The sequence below is a fragment of the Chionomys nivalis genome, chromosome 21, assembly GCF_950005125.1.
Source record: "Chionomys nivalis chromosome 21, mChiNiv1.1, whole genome shotgun sequence".
Taxonomy (NCBI): domain Eukaryota; kingdom Metazoa; phylum Chordata; class Mammalia; order Rodentia; family Cricetidae; genus Chionomys; species Chionomys nivalis.
Genome location: NC_080106.1, coordinates 30,888,023 through 30,907,047, shown reverse-complemented (window position 1 = coordinate 30,907,047; position 19,025 = coordinate 30,888,023).

The window sequence follows — 19,025 nt, the reverse complement described above, 5'->3', positions numbered from 1 at the left end:
GAGTCGGGCAGGGCAGGGAGACCTCTAGAAGGTTCTGGTTGGGAACGGGACTTACAGGTTATCTATTGTGGTTGGTACTGTAGACAATTGCTTTTGGAAGGGTTTTACAGTTCTGTTAGAGAGAAAGGAAGGAAGGAAAAGGGGGAGTGAAAATTTTCCCCGTGGGAAACACTGAACAGGGAAAATAATGCATGCACTGTACTTGGCTTGAGAGTAGTGGTTCTTGGCCAATATCAGAAGCACTTGGGAAGCATCAGAAAGTACCGACGGCTGGTCCCCGCTCTCAGATAGCCTGATAAAAGAGATTTCAGCACAACCTGGACTTTGTGATTAAAGTGTGCAGTTAAAGTTGGCCTTATCTTGGCAGGAAAAATTCTTCGCTGATCACAATAATGTAAAAACGGAATAGGATTCAAACAGAAAATTGTCATTCAATTCTACGGGGAGAAGGGAGAGAGGAGGCGTGTGGGTGGGCAGAGCAGTCAGTCATGCCTAGAGTCAAGAGATCAAGGCTTCACAAGGGAGCATCTTATTCAGAAATAAGGAGGCAGATGCCAGGAGAGACAGATGCAAGAGTGGCCTTTTCTTAGAGAATCAGAACTCACAGATGGGAACTGTGTGTGTAGGCAGGAAATGAGGACTTTGCTGACTTTGTCTAGAAATAGTATTTGACTTACTAATACCACCAGTCTGCATGCATTTGACCGAAGGAAGGGAGGAAGGAAGGAAAATAAAAAAGAAATTATCTTGATAAAGAACAAAAGAAACATTGGGAGACTAGCGAGATGGCTCAACAGTCAAGTTCCCAGGCTGCTTTCCCAGAGGACCTGGGTTTGATTCCCACCACCCTCATAGAGACCCACAACTAGCTACTCCAGTCCTAGGGGCTCTGAGGCCCTCTTCTCGCCTCCCTGAGCACCTCTCTTGAATGTGGTGCACAGACATACATGCAGACAAAATATTCAAACACAGAAAGTAAATAAAATGTAAAAAAGAAAAAAGAAATAAAATGGGAACAACCCAACTGTCCATGAAAAGGAAAAGATAAGTAAGTTGTATTCATTTCCGAGGACACAGTCCCTTAGAAGGAGGGACTGTGAACAAAAGTCACGATCCATTAAGATCTGTACAATCCACAGGCATAGAGGACGGCTGTGTATCTCTCAGGCAAATCCAAATAGGGAAGTGGGGAAGAGGCACCTGGTTGTAGTGAGAGGGCAATGGACTCAGATGGCAGTGAAAGTCATGGAGGATTTCATTTTGTTTCTTTTTATTTCCCTAATAAAATAAATTTCTGAATAGTTGTTGTTGTTGTTGTTGTTGTTAGTGGTGGTGGTGTGTGTGTGTGTGTTTGCATGTTGGGAATCAAACCTAGGGCCTTGTGCATGCTAGGCAATGCTCTACCACTGAGCTACATTCTCAGCTCTTTTCTACTTCTTGTAAAATTCAAAATTAATTAAAAATGAATACATATAGATGAAGTCTAGACTACCCCACACCAGGCATTAATAACAGTCTCCTCTGAGTGTGGGCTTGGCTAGAGAGGAAGGTTTCTGCTTTCTAGCCGTACAGTAATAATCGTTTTTCTTTACAGAGACCTCGGGGAGACTTTTGACGGAGATGGGATCTGGGAATTGAGGCAGTTCTGGCCTGGCATGTGTCCTGCTTCTGACTTGGGAGGAGGACAAAGGGTGAAGGTTCTGGCTTGGCAGGGGCAAGGGCAGGCTACGCCGTCAGGGGATCTGGTAAAACCAGCTGCGAGTTGAGCTGTGGAAAGGGTGTGTGGATGGTGTGACTCACTATTGAGGAGGGTGGAGAAGGCTCGCCCCTCCCCTTCCCGCTTAGCCACCAGGCAGCTGGGTAGCTGGAGCTTGCACAGCACCCAGTCTCTACAATCCCAAAGTAGGAACCCTTTCCAAACCCAGACAAACAAGGGGCCGTTTGACGTAAGCCATATATGAGGGTTTCTTGGAGTCGGCCTGGGCAAGTAGAGCCAGCCAGGTTCATTGATTGACTAAACACAAGAATCATGAAATCCAGGACCCTTGGGCCTGTGTGTTTGGGGCAAGGGCATGGTCTTAATCACCAACGGAGCTTCCTTGATTACCCTCCACATTCCAAGAGCTCCGACCTCTATGCATTTTCTTTTCTTTCTTTCTTTCTTTCTTTCTTTCTTTCTTTCTTTCTTTCTTTCTTTTTTTCTTTCTTTCCTTCTCTCTCTCTCTCTCTCTCTCTCTCTCTCTCTTTCTTTCTTTCTTTTTTTGGTTTTTTTTTTTTTTGTTTTTTTTTTTTTTTTTTGTTTTTTTTTTTTGGTTTTTCGAGACAGGGTTTCTCTGTGGTTTTGGAGCCTGTCCTGGAACTAGCTCTTGTAGACCAGGCTGGTCTCGAACTCACAGCGATCCGCCTGCCTCTGCCTCCCGAGTGCTAGGATTAAAGGCGTGCGCCACCACCGCCCGGCTCTTTTTTTGGTTTTTTGAGACAGGCTTTCTCTGTAGCTTTGGAGCCTGTCTTGGAACTCCCTTTGTAGACCAGGCTGGCCTCGAACTCACAGAGATCCACCTGCCTCTGCCTCCTGAGTGCTGGGATTAAAGGCGTGAGCCACCACTGCCCGGCCTCTATGCATTTTCTACGTGACCCTCAGGGACCACTGGAGAAGCTTACAGAAATGCATATAAAGATCCCCAAAGTTTTAGATTATTTATTTATTTTTTTGTTTTTGTTTTCACATATGGTCAGACTCTGGCCCAAGATTGTTTGGGACTCACTCTCTAGTCCACATTCAAGTCTATGACAACCATCCTTCTTCAACCTCCCAAGTGTTGGGATTACAGACAGGATTACATAGCTGATTTTATCTGACAGATTAGTGGCTGTATAAAGTGGGGGTTTCAACACCAGATGTAGAAAGCAAGAAACGACCTTCCAATGTATGGTTGAGGGGAAAGTTTTCTTGTAAATACGAGGGAGAGTACATCTAGAGACACCTGGAAGACTCCAGAGCAGGGAAAGTCGTAGACTAAACATGGCTAATAGGATGGATGAACTAGGCCATAAGTGGGGGGTGGCCAAGAGAGAGGGGGCCAGATGAGAGGGGGAGAGGGGCGGAGGTGGAGGACCAAGAGAAAGCCGGCCAAAATGGCAACCTTACATAGGAATGAGAAGCTGGGGGAAGGGAAGCCCATGAGCTAGGGTGGGGCCAGGTGAGAAGAGCTGAGAACAGCCAGGATGGCAGCACAGGCTCTGTGACAGGTACTGGCACTGCTGAGATAGCCCGGAGGCCAGCATGTGCTGTGGTGTGCTAAGAGGCACCAGGGTTAGTCATTTGTCCTCAGTTTCTTTGGGACCTGCCAGTGGCTAAGTGCAGTGTCTTACCAGCCCAGTCTTCTCTACCATGTAGTGCAGGCTGCCTTCCAACTCCAAGATCCTCCTGCCTCAGTCTCTCTAGGGCTATGATGACAGGCATGCACCACCTTCCCCGGGAAACCCTGCCTTTTCACCAGCCGTGGGGCCAACCTTGAGGAGAGAGGCCCCATTACCTCCAGCGACACTCCCCCACTTTGTCATCCAGTATTAACTCACACGGGTGCCAGGCTGGCCAACGCTGAGGGCCAGCTCATGTGCTGTGTAAGCTCCAGCTGCCTGGTGGCTAAGTGGGCAGGGAGGAGCGAGCCACCTCCATCCTCCTCAACAGCCAAACACTGGTGGTTTCCAGTGGGCCATTTGTCATCACTCTACCCTCACTGAGGCAGGAGGACATCCGTGGGCCCTGCGTGGAATGCCTGCTAACCAGACCTTGGTGCAGTTTTTAAATGAGCCTTCGCTGAAGATGATCTAGTCTCACCGACAGTTAGGCTGGCTGTCCAAGTGACTCTGGAACCCTGATTCTACATTTCTCCATCCTTTTTTTTTCTGCTTCTTTGTTTGTCTGTGTGGTTCTGGGCGTCTGATTGGAGCATTGTGCACCCCAGTCAAGTTCTCTGCCACAGAACTTCATTCCTAGCTTAGTTCTTTGAAACAGGTCTTTAACTATTTAACTCAGGCTAACCTCCAAATAATGACCCTCTTGTTTCTGCCTTCCCAGCACTGGCCTGTTGTAACGTGCTTGGCTTATTTATTTATTTAGGGTCTAGGGCTAGAGACAAAGATGGCTCAGCACTTAAGAGCGCTTGATACAGAGACAACCTGTGCTTGGTTCCCAACACCTCCCTTGGGTAGCTTAAAACCTGCTGATACTCCAGTTCCAGGAAATCCAGTGCCCTCTTCTGTCCTCCACAGGTTCATGCAATGCATACTTATGCAAACACACACAATTAAAATAAATAAATACATCTTAAAATAGGAGGGCTGGAGAGATGGTCAGAGGTTAAGAGCATTGCCTGCTCTTCCAAAGGTCCTGAGTTCAATTCCCAGCAACCACATGGTGGCTCACAACCATCTGTAATGGGGTCTGGTGCCTTCTTCTGGCCTTCAGGCATGCACACAGACAGAATATTGTATACATAATAAATAAATATTTAAAAAAAATAGGATCCTAGGGACTGTTGAAGCTCCCTTCATATGACCTTGAACCCTATTCTGCCCATCGCAGCTCTGGTGGATGGATCAGTCTGTACCACCACACCCATTTATCTCTGCTTTTTACAATGAGCCAGGTACTTCTTGGCTCCCTCTGCCTCTCTCATTCCGTATCTGCTCTTTCAGCGTCTGATCTGTCCTGCTCCCCAGAACAGGGAAAGACAGAGGACAAGGAGTGGATCCCCTGGTCCTGCGGCTCAGGAGGGAGCAGGGGTCACTGTTGATCTTCATTTCGTGATGTCAGTTTTAATTATCACTGAGTCCCATACAAAATAACTGATTAGGATGAGGTTCTTTTGTAGTTGACTGGAAACAAACTAGAACCACAACAAGAAGGGAGGGGTGCCTGGGGGTGACCCAACACCTTGAGGCTTCAATACACAATGAATACTCTGGATGAGCCGGGCGATGGTGGCGCACGCCTTTAATCCCAGCACTCGGGAGGCAGAGGCAGGCGGATCTCTGTGAGTTTGAGACTAGCTTGGTCTACAGAGCTAGTTCCAGGACAGGCTCCAAAGCCACAGAGAAACCCTGTCTCGAAAAACCAAAAAAAAGAATACTCTGGATGTCAGCAACCCCTCCTCATGTTTTACTTTTTCCCTCAAGTCAGGGTCTCACTGTGCAGCGCCTTGTTTGGTCTCGAACTTGCTGTCCTCCAACCTCTACCGCTGGGGAACAGAGATTGTGACATGCAGCTATCAGTTTGTCTTCACTGGGGGAAGGTAGGCAATGTTCTTCGTGCAAAGAGGGCTGAGAACCCGAGCGGTTTGCTTAGGTCTCCCAGCTGGTGGGGGATAGAAAACAGCGAACATTTACAAAGCACTTGAATGCACACATCCTTGTTAGTTGCCGTCCTTCCGGTTTCCGCCTTTATTATACACATTCTGCACAAAAGGAACCAAAACTCTCTGGGATAACAGCTGAGTCCAGACTTGGATAAGGGAAACATAGACAGATGGACATCTGGGCTGCCAAGAAGCAAACAGATACACAAAAAGGGAAGAGGACATATCAAAAGGACACAGGCACCAGCTCAAAGAGGCTTCTACTGGTCAAATCTGAGGGGAATCAGGTGCCAACTAATCTAGCAGTAGCAAGGAATTGACTCAATAAAGTAAGAGTCTAAATCTACCAGGTGGGCTGGAGAGATGGTTCAGTGGTTAAGAGCCCTTGATCTCCTAGAGGACCCAGGCTGGATTCCCAGCACCCGGATAACAGTTGGCAATGTTTTACAACTCCAGGTTCAGGGGATCTGATACCCTCCTCTGGCCTCTGTAGGTGCTAAGCACACAAGCATACACACGGTGCCCAGACATGCAGGCAGCCAAAATAACGACATACATAAAATAAAAATAAATACGAACCCAAAAAGAACTTATCAGTTCACCCTGATATAAGTAAACAAAGTAGAATTTTAGACAAACATAAAAGGAATGATAGGATTAGAAAATGCACCCTTTGGCTGAGCGGTGGTGGCATACACATCTTTAATCCCAGCACTCAGGAGGCAGAGGCAGGTGGTTCTCTGTGAGTTCAAGGCCAGCTTGGTCTATAGAATGAGTTCCAGGGCAGGCTCCAAAGTTACAGAGAAACTCTGTCTAAAAAACCGAAAAAAAGAAACAAAGAAAGAAACAAAGAAAGAAAGAAAAAGAAAAGAAAATACATCACTTGGCAGCTGTTATAGTAATGAATTTGGGCAAGAATCACTGAGGAGCACAATACTGGTAGGTGGAGGAGAGTGAGAAACAAGGTATTTAAATAGACTCACAGTATCTTCCAACAATAGACTGGTTAACCATCAAGGGACAAACAAACCAGGCAGAAGCCATCTTTTTTTTTTTTTTTTTTTTTTGGTTTTTCGAGACAGGGTTTCTCTGTAGCTTTGGTGCCCGTCCTGGAACTAGCTATTGTAGACCAGGCTGGCCTCGAACTCCCAGAGATCCACCTGCCTCTGCCTCCCGAGTGCTGGGATTAAAGGCGTGCGCCACTACCGCCCGGCAGCAGACGCCATCTTAACCAGGGGGCCAGCCCATTTCCAGATTCTCATGTTGACCTCAGGATGACACTGGTTCTCTGATATTGCTCTACAGCATGCAGAGCCTAAGCTGAATCACAAGAATACACCAGACAAGCTCAAACTGAGGAACACTGCACATAAAATAACTGATGTTTTCTCTATAAGAATACCAAGGCTGGGACGGGCTCCGTCGTGTGGAGAGGCAGAGACAGATAAATCTTTGTGTTTGAAGACAGCCTGTTATAAACAGTGAGTGTTTCAGGATTACATATGGAGACTCTGTTTTTAAAGACACACGCGCGCACACACATACACACACACATATACAGGCATACACATATACACAGGGACATACACATATATACATACACACACAGAGACAGACACACATACAGGCATATACATACACACACATGCATACACATATACACAGACACACAAAGGAATACATACAGAGACATACACGTAGACATAAACAGACAGACAGACACATACACACACGAAGGGAGAAAAAACAAATGACACACACGAAGGGGAAAAAAAAGAATGTCAAGGTTGGGCCTGGAGAGATGGTTCCGAGGTTAAAAATGCTTGCTGCTCTCACAGAGGACTTGGGGTTTGGTTCCCAGCATCCACATGGCCCCTCACATCTATAACTTCACTTCCAGGGGATCTACTGCCATCTTCTGGCCTCCAGGGGCACCAGGCATGCATACAGAGCACATAGATGCAAACAAAACACACACATGAAATAAATAAGTCTTTTACATAATAATGTTAAGGTCACAGAAAAGAAAGGTTGAGGTACAATTTGAGGACAAAGAAACCTGAAAACATCAATGTATTTCTTTATTGTACTATATAGGGTACTAGCAGAACAACAGACAAAATTTACACAAGGAACATAAATTGGATAACAAATCACAGTAACCTTATTATAATTTATAATTTATTAAACTATTTATTTACTTGGGAGGGTCTGAGAATCAAACCCAGGTCCTCTGCAAGAGCAGCAAGTATTCTTAACCACCGAACCATCTCTCCAGACCCCAGCTAAACTTTATTTTGTTTTAAAATATTTATTTATTATGTATACAATATTCTGTCTGTGTGTCTGCCTGTAGGCCAGAAGAGGGCATCAGATCTCATTCCAGATGGTTGTGAGCCACCATGTGGTTGCTGGGAATTGAACTCAGGACCTTGGGAAGAGCAGGCAATGCTCTTAACCGCTGAGCCATCTCTCCAGCCCCCCAGCTAAACTTTAATTAGAAAGTTATTGGTTCTATTTTATAGCTTACTAAAATGCCCTTGTTCCTAGGAAATGAACACTGAAGTATTTGAGGACAAAGAGATGCCACAAATTATTCTTAAGTGTTTCAGAGAAATGAATATATAGAGAATGATAAAGCCAATGTAAATGGTTAATATTCAGGAGTTTTAGAGACTCTAGGTATAGGGTATGTGTCAATTTTCAAACTTGCAACTGAAAATACTGTTCAATGAAATGTTTAAAAGAGTACAATACTAAAAACAGACTTACAATACTGAGATTTCAATGTGGTCACCAAGGGGACACCTTACAACCTGAGGGTGGTATCCAGAATAACATAGGCCCATCCATGTGTACAAGATTTTATCTGATAAAATACAGTAATCTTTAGCTTGTTTTACCTTTGTATGTGCTTGTGAATACACAAATAGGTGTGTGTGTGTGGGGGGGGGTGCAGACACGTGCATGCCACAGTGTCCCCGAGGAGGTCAGAGGACAAACTTAGGTGTTGGTTTTTACCTTGGTTGAGGCACACACAAGGTGATGTGGGCTGCTAGCTTCCAACAACTCTCCTGTCTTCACCTCTTGTCCTGCCAGGGGTTAGAATCACAGATACTAGAGACTCCATCCAGCTTTGGGTTCTGGGGATTCAAACTTATATCTTCAAGCTCACACAGGAAGCCCTTTACCCACTGAGCTATTTACCAGTCTTATTTTTTTTTCTTTGAGACAGTCTCTCTGTATAGCCCTGGCTGTCCTGTCACTCTGTAGACCAGGCTGACCTCGAACTCAGAGATTCACTGCCCTCTGCCTCCCAGGTGCGGATTACAGGTGTGCACCACCATGCCCAGTTTAATTATTGTTATTTTTTGTTTGCTTGCTTGTTTGTTTGAATCCTGAAGGTCATGACTTGTTTTCATCTGTTACTTATCTTTAGTTTTGTTTTTTGAGACAGGGTTTTTCTGTGTAGCACTTCCTCTATAGACCAGGCTGGTCTTGAACTCACAGAGATCTGCCTGCTTCTGCCTCCAGGAGTGCTGGGATTATAGGTGTGTGCCACCCGGCCTGTTACTTATCTTAGATAAGTACATTGGAAAGCTGGCGTGACGTCTGTGCACTGAAGTCCAGTTTCGTCCCTGTGGATGCGTGTGTACTTACCATCACCTCAGCCTCACGGATGGTCTAATTCTCCCCAGAACCTAGCCCAGCCGGCGTCATTCATTTTCATCTCACAGCAAAGAAAATCGAGGAAAGTCACATGCTTACAAAATTCAAGACTCTAGCTTCAAACCATGGTCTTTTAATTCCAAAACCAGGATGTGCAAAGCCTTTACTACACTGAGTATCAATGCTACTGATAACAAGAAACATTGATTGGGTACCTGCCTGAGCCTTATCTCATCCAGAGAATGAATCACAGTGACATGTTTAGAGATTTATGACTCCAGTGCTGGGAGCAGCATCTCTGAAGCGTTTATCTAATCGTTCTTTATCAATAAAAAATTGGGAGTCAGATATCGGGGTAAGAACCTGAATGATCAGAGAAGCAGCAGAGAAGCCACCAGTGACCTCCTACCTCTTCTGTTCTTCCTTCAAAATGTCTGATATCTTTTCTAAGTCCTGCCTTATTACTTCCTTGGTCCTCCAAAACCTCTCTGGTTAATTTTGGTCAACTAGCGGCTAGCTCCGCCCTCTGGTTCAAAACAAACTTTGTTGTCAGAATGCAACCAAAATATCACACAACGTGTCTCCACATAGTAAAACGCGCACCTGTCAGTTCTGATTGCCCATTGTGCATAAAGCACAAGAAATGCCATCAGGTCCACTCCTGGGACTGCTCCTTAGGCGGGAAGACAGGGCGCATCCTAGGCAGGTGTATAGCTACAGTGGGTAAGCCATGTTAAGGACTAGTCTGTGGGTTCATAGGTAGGAGGGAGAAGCCAGGGCCAACATGAACCTAAGATGGGCATTCTCACACTGTTCCTTGGTTTAGGAAGTGCCACTGTCTTTACTAGGCAGCAGTCCTCCTGGTGAGACCTCAAGCAACCTAGAGGGTCATCCCCCACCCCTCAACATGATGCATCTTTTCTGCCCCCACCAGGGTGATGGTGAATGGGACTTGTCATTTTGCCTGGAGATCTCCCCATTGCTCCTGGAGGTCCCCATCAGGATCAGTTTGGTGCCAATGGGAAAGAGAACCCTTTCACAGTGTCTAAAGAGGACACACAAAGGGAGTTGGGATGTAGATAATGGAGAACAGAGAAGTCACCATCTTCCCCAGTAAGAGAGGCAAGGGAGCCCCTGTAGACGTTGTAACCATGGCCACAGTTGCTGTAATTTTAAAAGATGCCATGAAGAGAAATCACACCATGCAATAAGGCTCACATAGGTTTATTGGAAGAGGAGAAAGAAAGGGGCAGAGAAGGAGACAGAGAAGTGGAGCAGAGACTGGTCTCTGGGACAAAAATGGTGGACGAGAAAGAGAGAGGGAGGATAAGCGGGGGAGGGAAAGAAAAGGAAGATGGGCAGGCCCACCTTTTAAAAGGGAACGTAGTAAATGTGCACAGAAGGTGCTTTAGTGGCTGCAGCTGAGGATGTATTCTCTCAGGACCCTAAAGGCAGATGTCTAAATATTAACACAAGTGATACTCAAACAGAAAGGAGGACCCTTAGAGCACACCCATTCCTGCCCCCTGGAATCTTAGAAGATACAGCCTGAAGGGATCTGGACCAACTACTTCATCCCTGCCTCCTCACAAGATGAAGGAATAGATCTCGGGGCACAGAGGTTGCCGAAGTTGGTGACCATTTACCTTGGCAGCCTAACAGCTCAGTTGTCCTTGGCATAATCTAGGCTTCGTAAATGCATCTGTTTGCTTCGTTTACAACCAGTTCCTGCTCTGTGATCCAGGCAGCCTTGAACATGTGGCAAGTCTGCCTAGGTGCTATAGGGACAGGTAAACCATATGCTTAACTGGTTGCTGAGGAAGGAGAATGCAGTGTCTTGTGCCTGGATCTTTTTTTTTCTTTTTTTTTAATTGGGGTTTGTTTTCTTTTTTTTGTTTTTTGGTTTTTCAAGACAGGGTTTCTCTGTGTAGCCCTGGCTGTCCTGGAACTGGCTCTTGTAGACCAGGCTGGCCTCGAACTCACAGAGATCCACCTGCCTCTGCCTCCTGAGTGCCGGGATTAAAGGCGTGCGCCACCACCGCCTGGTTTTCATAGGAAGCCTCCCCATGTAGCCCAAGCTGGAATTAGACTTAATACAGAACCCCAAGTGGTCTTCCACTTAGTGTGAAGCCCAGGTTAGCTTCCAACTTATGATCACCTTGCCTCAGCCTCCCAAGCACTGGGATGATAGGCGTATTCTACCCTGCCTGACCCAACCCAAGTTTCTTTAAAATATACTATGACCTAGCATTTCTACTTTTGGGTCAACACCTAGCAGAAATGTGCACATGTACTCTCTAAAACATACACTAAAATCTTCATTGCAGCACTTACTGTGACAGCCTCAAACTACAAACACCCCAAGAAACCATCTGTGGTGGAATGGCTGGCTAATCACAGTGGAATACTGGGCAGCGGCGGCAGCAGTGGCAGCAGCTGCAGCAGCAGCGGTAAGAACGAGTGGCATATAACCACCCCCACGGGGGCGGGTGACACTTATCAACATGCTATGTGACAGAAGTCAGACATGGATGGCATGGTTTGATTGATCAGAGACAGAAGAGAATGGGTCAGTGGCTGGCTTCAGGATTTAAGGTAGAGGTTAACCGTGGGGGTAGTGATGACATTTAAGGGGCCTTTGGAAGGCTGGGGTCTGTAGCCCACAAGCACCAAGAAATAGTATCTTTTTTGTTTGTTTGTTTGTTTGAGACAGGGTTTCTCTGTGTAGATTTGGTGTCAGTCCTGGCTCTTGTAGACCAGGCTGGCCTCAAATTCACAGAGATCCGCCTGCCTCTGCTTCCTGAGTGCTGGGATTAAAGGCGTGCGCCACCACCGCCCAGCTGTATCCTATTTCTTCAGTCTTATGCTGGTTGTGTGAGTCTGTTCCATTTCTGAGGTTATGTCAGGCTACAAACAGATGACTTATGTACATAAGTCTGTAATAAAAAGGAAATATCCCAACAGGCCATTTTTTTCTTTTGCCATTTGCTGTTTCCCCCATCTCGATCCAGAGAGTGTCCCTAGAAAAATGGACGAAGGAGGGAGATGGGCTTAGGTTCATGACCAAAAGCAAGGAACAAAATGACCATGAAGCTCTGTGTTCTGTCTGTGTGTCGAGCCCTGTGCTGCGCGTTGTGGGAATAGGGTCATGAGGACCGCAATACACACATGGACATGCAGCCTAGGTGACAGGAGTGTCATCAAGTGCAAGCAGTGAGTGGTAGAGACAGGATATGAACCCGGATCAGACTGATGCCAGAGCCCAAGCTCATGGTGCTTTCGTTCCTGTCTGGTACAGAGAGAATACTGTCACACAGTTCTTCAATTCCCTTTGTTCTGCCACCATCGATGCAATGGCTCGGTGAATGAGACTTTCACCTTTGCCTCGCAGACTCACCGCTGGCCCTTACACACATGCTTTCTGGGAACTTTCTGTCTCTGCCTGTCTGTTGGCTGGAACAAAGCAACTTCTTGTAGGTGGAATTTTCTGTCCTGCCAACCAGTTTCTAAATAACCAAACTTCTTATTGATTAAATGTAAATGCTCAGCCTCTAACTTAGGCTTGTTACTAACTAGCTTTTCTAACTTAAGTTAACCCCATATTTCTTATCTACCCTCTGCCTCATGGCTGTACCTATTTTCAACATGGCTCATTCATCTTGCTTTTCTCTGTGTCTCCTTGAGACTCCTCAGACTCCGCCCTTCTTTTCAGCATCCTCCTAGTCTAGCTCTCCTGCCCAATCCTTTCCTGCTCAGCTGTAGGCTAGTCAGCCCTTTATTAACTAATGAGAAAAATACATATTCACAGTGTACCAAGATTGTTCCACAGCAAGTTCTAGATATCAAAGATGTCTGGCATTTCCAATGCCTCCCAGTGCTTCTGAATGGGTTCAAAGACTTCAGAGATCAGGCCTGGACCAGTCCGTGTGATTCTGAGAAGAGGGGAATGAATGGACCCGGGAGAGAGCATCATGACTGGGAGGAAGAGGTCACGTGTTAGGAAGGACTCCTGTTCTGTTCTAAAGGGCCGGAACACGGGCCTGCCTTCTTTGACTACCCAGTGTGTCTCTTAGTCTTCATTACATTTCCATTCTGGGTTACCACTCTTCTCTTGACCTTTGTTTGGGGGTCAAAGATTGTGTTCAAAATTGCGCTAAGACCTGGATCCATAGTCTCAATTTTCACACCTCAACTAAGACCTAAGACCTTTCCTGGAGGTTTGCTCCAGGAAACCGTCCTGATGCCTTGAAAGACGGGGCACCCTCTATCTCCTGTCTTACCACACTGCAGCTGTTTCCTCAGAGTAGAAGCTTCTGGAGAGCACAGACACTATCATCTTTGCTACTCCCAGCTGTAGGCTCAAGGCCATGCACACAGTAGGTACTCAATGGGCATTTGCTGAGAGAATGAAGACAGGTGCTCTAGAAGTCATTAGATGAGATCTGCCTCACACAGCTTGTTTTCCCAAGTCCCAAACATTCACTTCTCTGTGATGGAGCATTTTCCCCTTTGGGGAGGAAGAAGCCAGGAAGTTCCAATTCATAGTTAAAGCTTAACACTTGGGTAGATCAAACCCTGTGGTTCAAAACCTAGACTCCTGCAGAAATACAGGCAGAGGGCAGGGGAAAGGAAGGGGTCCCAGAAGTAGAGGCAATGGGAAGGCAGAGTGACCTCTGAGCACGGAGTCACACTGCTCGAGGCAGTTGTCAGGATTAGCAAGAGTACATTCTTCTTATTTCCCAGGGCACAAACGCCTCAGACTCCCTCCACCTTAGCCTTGCTGGTATCTGGAGCTAGACAGGTCTTGGCTGTGAGCTGCTCTTGCTCATTGTTCTGCAACAGAATGAGTTGCACGGTTTCTTCCCTCAAATTCAGACCCACTTGGAACGCCTAAGGTGACCCTTGGTTAGGACAAGGATGTTCACAGGTGTAATCAGAATAGAGTCTGGGCATGAAATACTCACGGATTTGGAGTTGGCTCTTAATGTAATGTTGTGTAATATTTCTAGTTTTTGATTAAAAAGGAAATGAAGGGCTGATGAGATGCTTGGTGGGTAAAGACTCTTGCTCCAGCCTGATGACTTGAGTCCAATCCTCAGGACCCACACAGTGGGAGGAGAAAACCAACCCCCGTAAGTTGTCCTCTGACTGTGGCACACGCATTCATGAACACAATTAATCACGTAAAGGAAGCATAAAAATAAAATTAAAAAGGAAAAATAAACATAAAAAATAAACTTATGAAAGAAAGCAGAGGATCCAAAGATATAGGGCAAGAGAGAGGGAGAGGTGTGATGTGGGGTGATGGAGCCATAAGTCAAAGACCCCAAAGAGATCAAGGAGCCACCGCAAGCCAGGAAAATTGGGAAAAACTCTTCTCTAAAGGCTTCAGAGGGAGAAGAGCATTGACACCTTACTTTGGGACATCTCACCTTCAAAACTATGAGGGAACCAATCCCTGTTGTCTAAAGGATCGTTTGTTATGAGGGTTCTAGGGAGTTAATAAGGACAGCAATTCTAGCACCACCTTCAGATGACCGCGGTATCCTCAGGTACTACAAAACCAGCTCAGATATTTCCAGAAGCCTCCTGGGTGGTGGAGGTCCCACCTACTCACCCACTTCAGACCAAGAGGGCAGGTGGATTAAAGGCTGGAGGGGAGTGAGGTGAGCAAGGTTTAAATTTCAGCCCCGCCCAGAATGGCTACGTGATGATCTGGGCAAGTTGCTTAACTTCTCTGATCCTTGGTGTCCTCATGAGTGAAACAGGGCACACGGAGGCGCCTGTATCTGGCAGAATCATCAGTGCTGATGCAACAAGGTGATGTACAGAATGTGTCCCTCACAGCAGCGAACACACAGCTAGCATTGAACAAACAGTAATGATTGGTGTACGTGCGTTCATTGAGCAATAATAATATTACCTAATGGGTAACAAATACACAAAGGGCTAACAATGGCGATTTCTACTATTATTATTTAAATCCAGCAAGCTGAATCACTCAGTCATGCAATGACCTGTGCTGTGGGCAGCCTCCACACCCACCACCTTGGCAACGGCTCTTCCAGGTGGAGGTGATGCTGGCGCGTCCATCCTGGTTTCATGTTTTCTACATACTTTTCCTCACCCCATCCTATGGATCATAGAAGTCTTGTAAGATGCATAGAGTAGTCACTGATTTTATACAGGTGGAAACCAAGAGGCAAAACCATTTGGAGGTTTACCCAAGCTGAGACAGACAGCTAAGCCATGGGTGAAACCCTGGCCTATTAAAACAATCTGCACCTGGGGCTGGGGAGAAGGTTCAGGGGGCTAAAGTACTTGCTGCACAACGCACAAGCGTGAAGCTTTGAATTTAGATCCCAAACATTTGCATATGAAAGCTGGGCAAGGACACAAGGAGGTGCTGGTAAGGGCAGAGGCAGAGAGAGTGAAAGAATAGCTGAGGCTTGCTTGTCAGGCAGCCTACCCCAAAATCAGCAAGGTCTGGGCACTTGCTGCCAGGAAGAAACAGGAGGATCATGAGTTCAAGGTCATCCTTGGCAATATATGTGATTCAAGGTCAATCTGGGCTACAGGAGACGCTACCTTCAACAAACAAACAAAACGAAAACAAAAGTAGAAAAAGATGATTGGAGGCTGATTTGAAGGACAAGGGGATGAAGCAACAGTCCATGAATTATTGCAACGATGGGCTATGCGTGCGAGCGCCTCTACATTCCAGGACCTTCTTTAACACTAATGAACTTGCATGAGAGGTCGTTTGGGACTGAGAAGGGAGCAGAAAGGAGGAGACAGACTTGAAAGAAAACTGAATCCAAAAAAAAAAGGTCAAGGGATGAGCCATGTGGTCATTTGAGGAAAGAGTGTCCTTTGTCCTGGCAAGGGAACCACCAGGGTAAAGTCCAGAGGCAGGAACCTGCCTGGCCGGTTTGAGGGAACTGCCAGGGAACCCAGTGACAGGAGTGAATTAAGCCAGGAGATCTATGTAAGAACTGAGACAGGAGAAGAAATAGCAGGGCAACTGAGAGGCAGGAGAAGAAATAGCAGGGCAACTGAGAAGGTGCACCCTCAGAAGGGACTCTGGATCCTACTCTGAGCCAGACAGGAAGTTACCCGGAGTTCTGGGCCAGGGAGGTATGACCATTTAACCCGAGCCTTTGCTGAGGGGTGGATACACTGCATGACATGAAGGAAGAAGAAAAGCCTTTCCTCTCGGCCTCCCTCCCTCACATTCCCCCCACTCCCCTCCCTCCCTTAGTCTTTTCTTGCTTCTCATCTTCCTCCTTCTCCATCCTGTCCCTCCCTTCCTCCTCTCTTACAGCTTTATCAACACATCACAAGTGCACAGTGAGGGCAACAGCAGTCGGTTAGCTAAAAGATAATGGGGGTTTAGACTGTGGTGGCTGCCGCAAGAAGACGTTACAAAGAACCAGCGAAATCTGGTGAGAGATCAGACGTGGTGCTGAGGCAGGGGCATTCAAGGGCTGCTCTAGGATGACTCCCAGGTTTGCTAAACTGAGCTCATGGGAGGATGAAGTCATCGTCTGCTAAGATGAGAGAGAATGTGCCAAGAGTGGGTTTGGAGGGAGAGGGAAAAAAAAAAGATCACGCTTTAGTGGGAACATGTGAAGTTTGACACGCCTGTCACATGGCCAGGAGCAGATGTTTAGTATGCAAGGGGAGGCTGAGTGTACAAGGCTGGAGTGGAGAAGAGAGCACATTTACCTTATGATTGTATTGATTTATAACTGATATACCACAAACTTACATACTAAAAACTATATGGTGTCTGTCTTTGGGTTTCTATTGCTGTGAAGAGACACCATGACCACAGCAACTTTTATAAAGGAAACATTTAATCAGGGTGGCTGGCTTACAGTTTCAGAGATTCAGTCCATTATTATCATGGCGGGGAGCATGGCGGCATGCAGGCAGACATGGTGCTGGAGAAGTAGCTGAGAGTCCTACATTTTGCAGGACTTTGACAGTCCTACATCTTGCAGGACTCAGGCAGTATCTTGAGCATAGGAAACCTCAAAGTTCGCCCCCACAGTGACACACTTAAACAAGGCCACACCTACTCCAACAAAGCCACACCTCCTAATAGTGCCACTCCCTATAAGCTTATGGGCGCCAATTACATTCAAACTACCACAGTGTCCAACTTGGTAAGTTCTAGTCTATTTATATCCATGGTGTATGTTCCTGTTCCTTGTGTGGTCCTCTCTATAGTCCTATCTCACTGTATACTCAGGTCCTAGGCAGCTACTGATCTGTTTCTGTTGTTATAGACAGTATGTGTTTTCTAGAATTTCATAGAAGGAGTCTACCCAGCATGAATCTTCTGTTGTCTGATTTCCCTCACTCTCACTCACATTCTTTTTTTTTCTTCCAAAACAGTTTCTCTGTGTACCTCTGGCTGTCCTGGAACTCACTCTGTAGACCAGGCTGACCTCGAACTCAGAGATTCATCTGCCTCTGCCTCGCAAGTGCTGGGATTAAAGGCGTGCGCCACCACCACCTGTCTTGAAAAGTTTTAAATCTGTGTGAACATTCCTGCGTTTGGACTTGATGTCTTTAACAGACCTAGGTTCCTTCTTTTGGGTGAGCATCTCAGGGTGGCATGTCTGGGTCACATGGTAAAAAGTATTTTAGATCCTTAAGAAACTGCGGAATGGCTTTCCAAGGGGTTGTATCATTCTACATTTGGACCAGCAGTGGGAATCTTCATCAATTGCTTGCTCCTGTCAGGCTTTTGAAGTGTTGTGCACTCTATTAGTTTATTGGTAAGTTATAGCTTCCCTGTGCATTCCCATAAAGAGGGAAATGCTGAACATCTGCTGCCTTGTAGGGGGTCCGTACATACACAGCTATGTGCTCCGTGCGGCAGTTGGTCAAGAACAGACCAAATCTATGATGAGGTCCCATAGGTAGCAATGAGCTGACCTACATTATTGTAGCCACCCAACATCATAGTGCAATGCATTATTGGCATGTTTGTGATACTTTGGTGTGCTGCCAATGCATAACAATATAGCAATATGACTGCGTATTATACATATTTAATAATGATTTAATTTAATAACTGTTATGTTGGTTTAAGTAAAAAGTAGACTTTTTTCATTGTTAGAGTATATTCTTTCTGCTCACATAAAGAACTTTAGTGTAAAGCAGCACGCTGTGCTATGCCAGCAGCAGCTTCGTGGGCTTTGTGTTTACCCCATCGCTGGGTTGCATCACTCTCTCTGGTGTTTGATTTAACATGGGGATGTTTTGCTCATGGCCATGGGTGAGGTAGGCTGAACTATGAATATTTACAACCTTTAGCCCGGGAGTGCAGCAGGCCGCCTAAGTTTGTGTAAGTACACTATGGTGTTTGCCTAATGATGCAATAGCCCAACAACCCATTTTCCAGGGTTTCTTTATTGCTAAGCAACAAAAGACAATGTTCATCTCTGTCTGTCTGTCTGTCTATCTATCCATCTATCTATCTGTCTGCCTATCTATGTATCTATCTATCTATGTATCTATCTATCTATTTTTGAGACGGGTCTCAGGTAGCCTAGGCTAACCAATAATGTACTACGTGCCTGAGAATGACCTTGAACTCCTGCTCCTCCTGTCCCCTTTACCAAGGCTGGGATTACCCCATGTATTTACATATTCTTTAAGCAGCATTAGAAGTTGATGTTGATCACAAATACAGTCTAGGTACGAATATATACAGTATCTTTTCTCTCCCCCTTCCCCCTTAAAGAGAAAAAAAAAATCGAAATGTCCCTCATGGCCCTCTTGACCTTCTTATTGTTTTAAACAGACTGCACCTCAGTCTTCCGAAACCCTTTGGACTGCAGTGTATCCACTAACAAATCTCAGGAAAGAATTCCTACTGGTATTTCTGGTAGACTCCAAGTAGTGAGTAAGTATTGTGTTGATGGACTATAACTGGCTTTAAGAAGACCAGGAAGGGGACTTCAGCAACCTGAAGGTTAC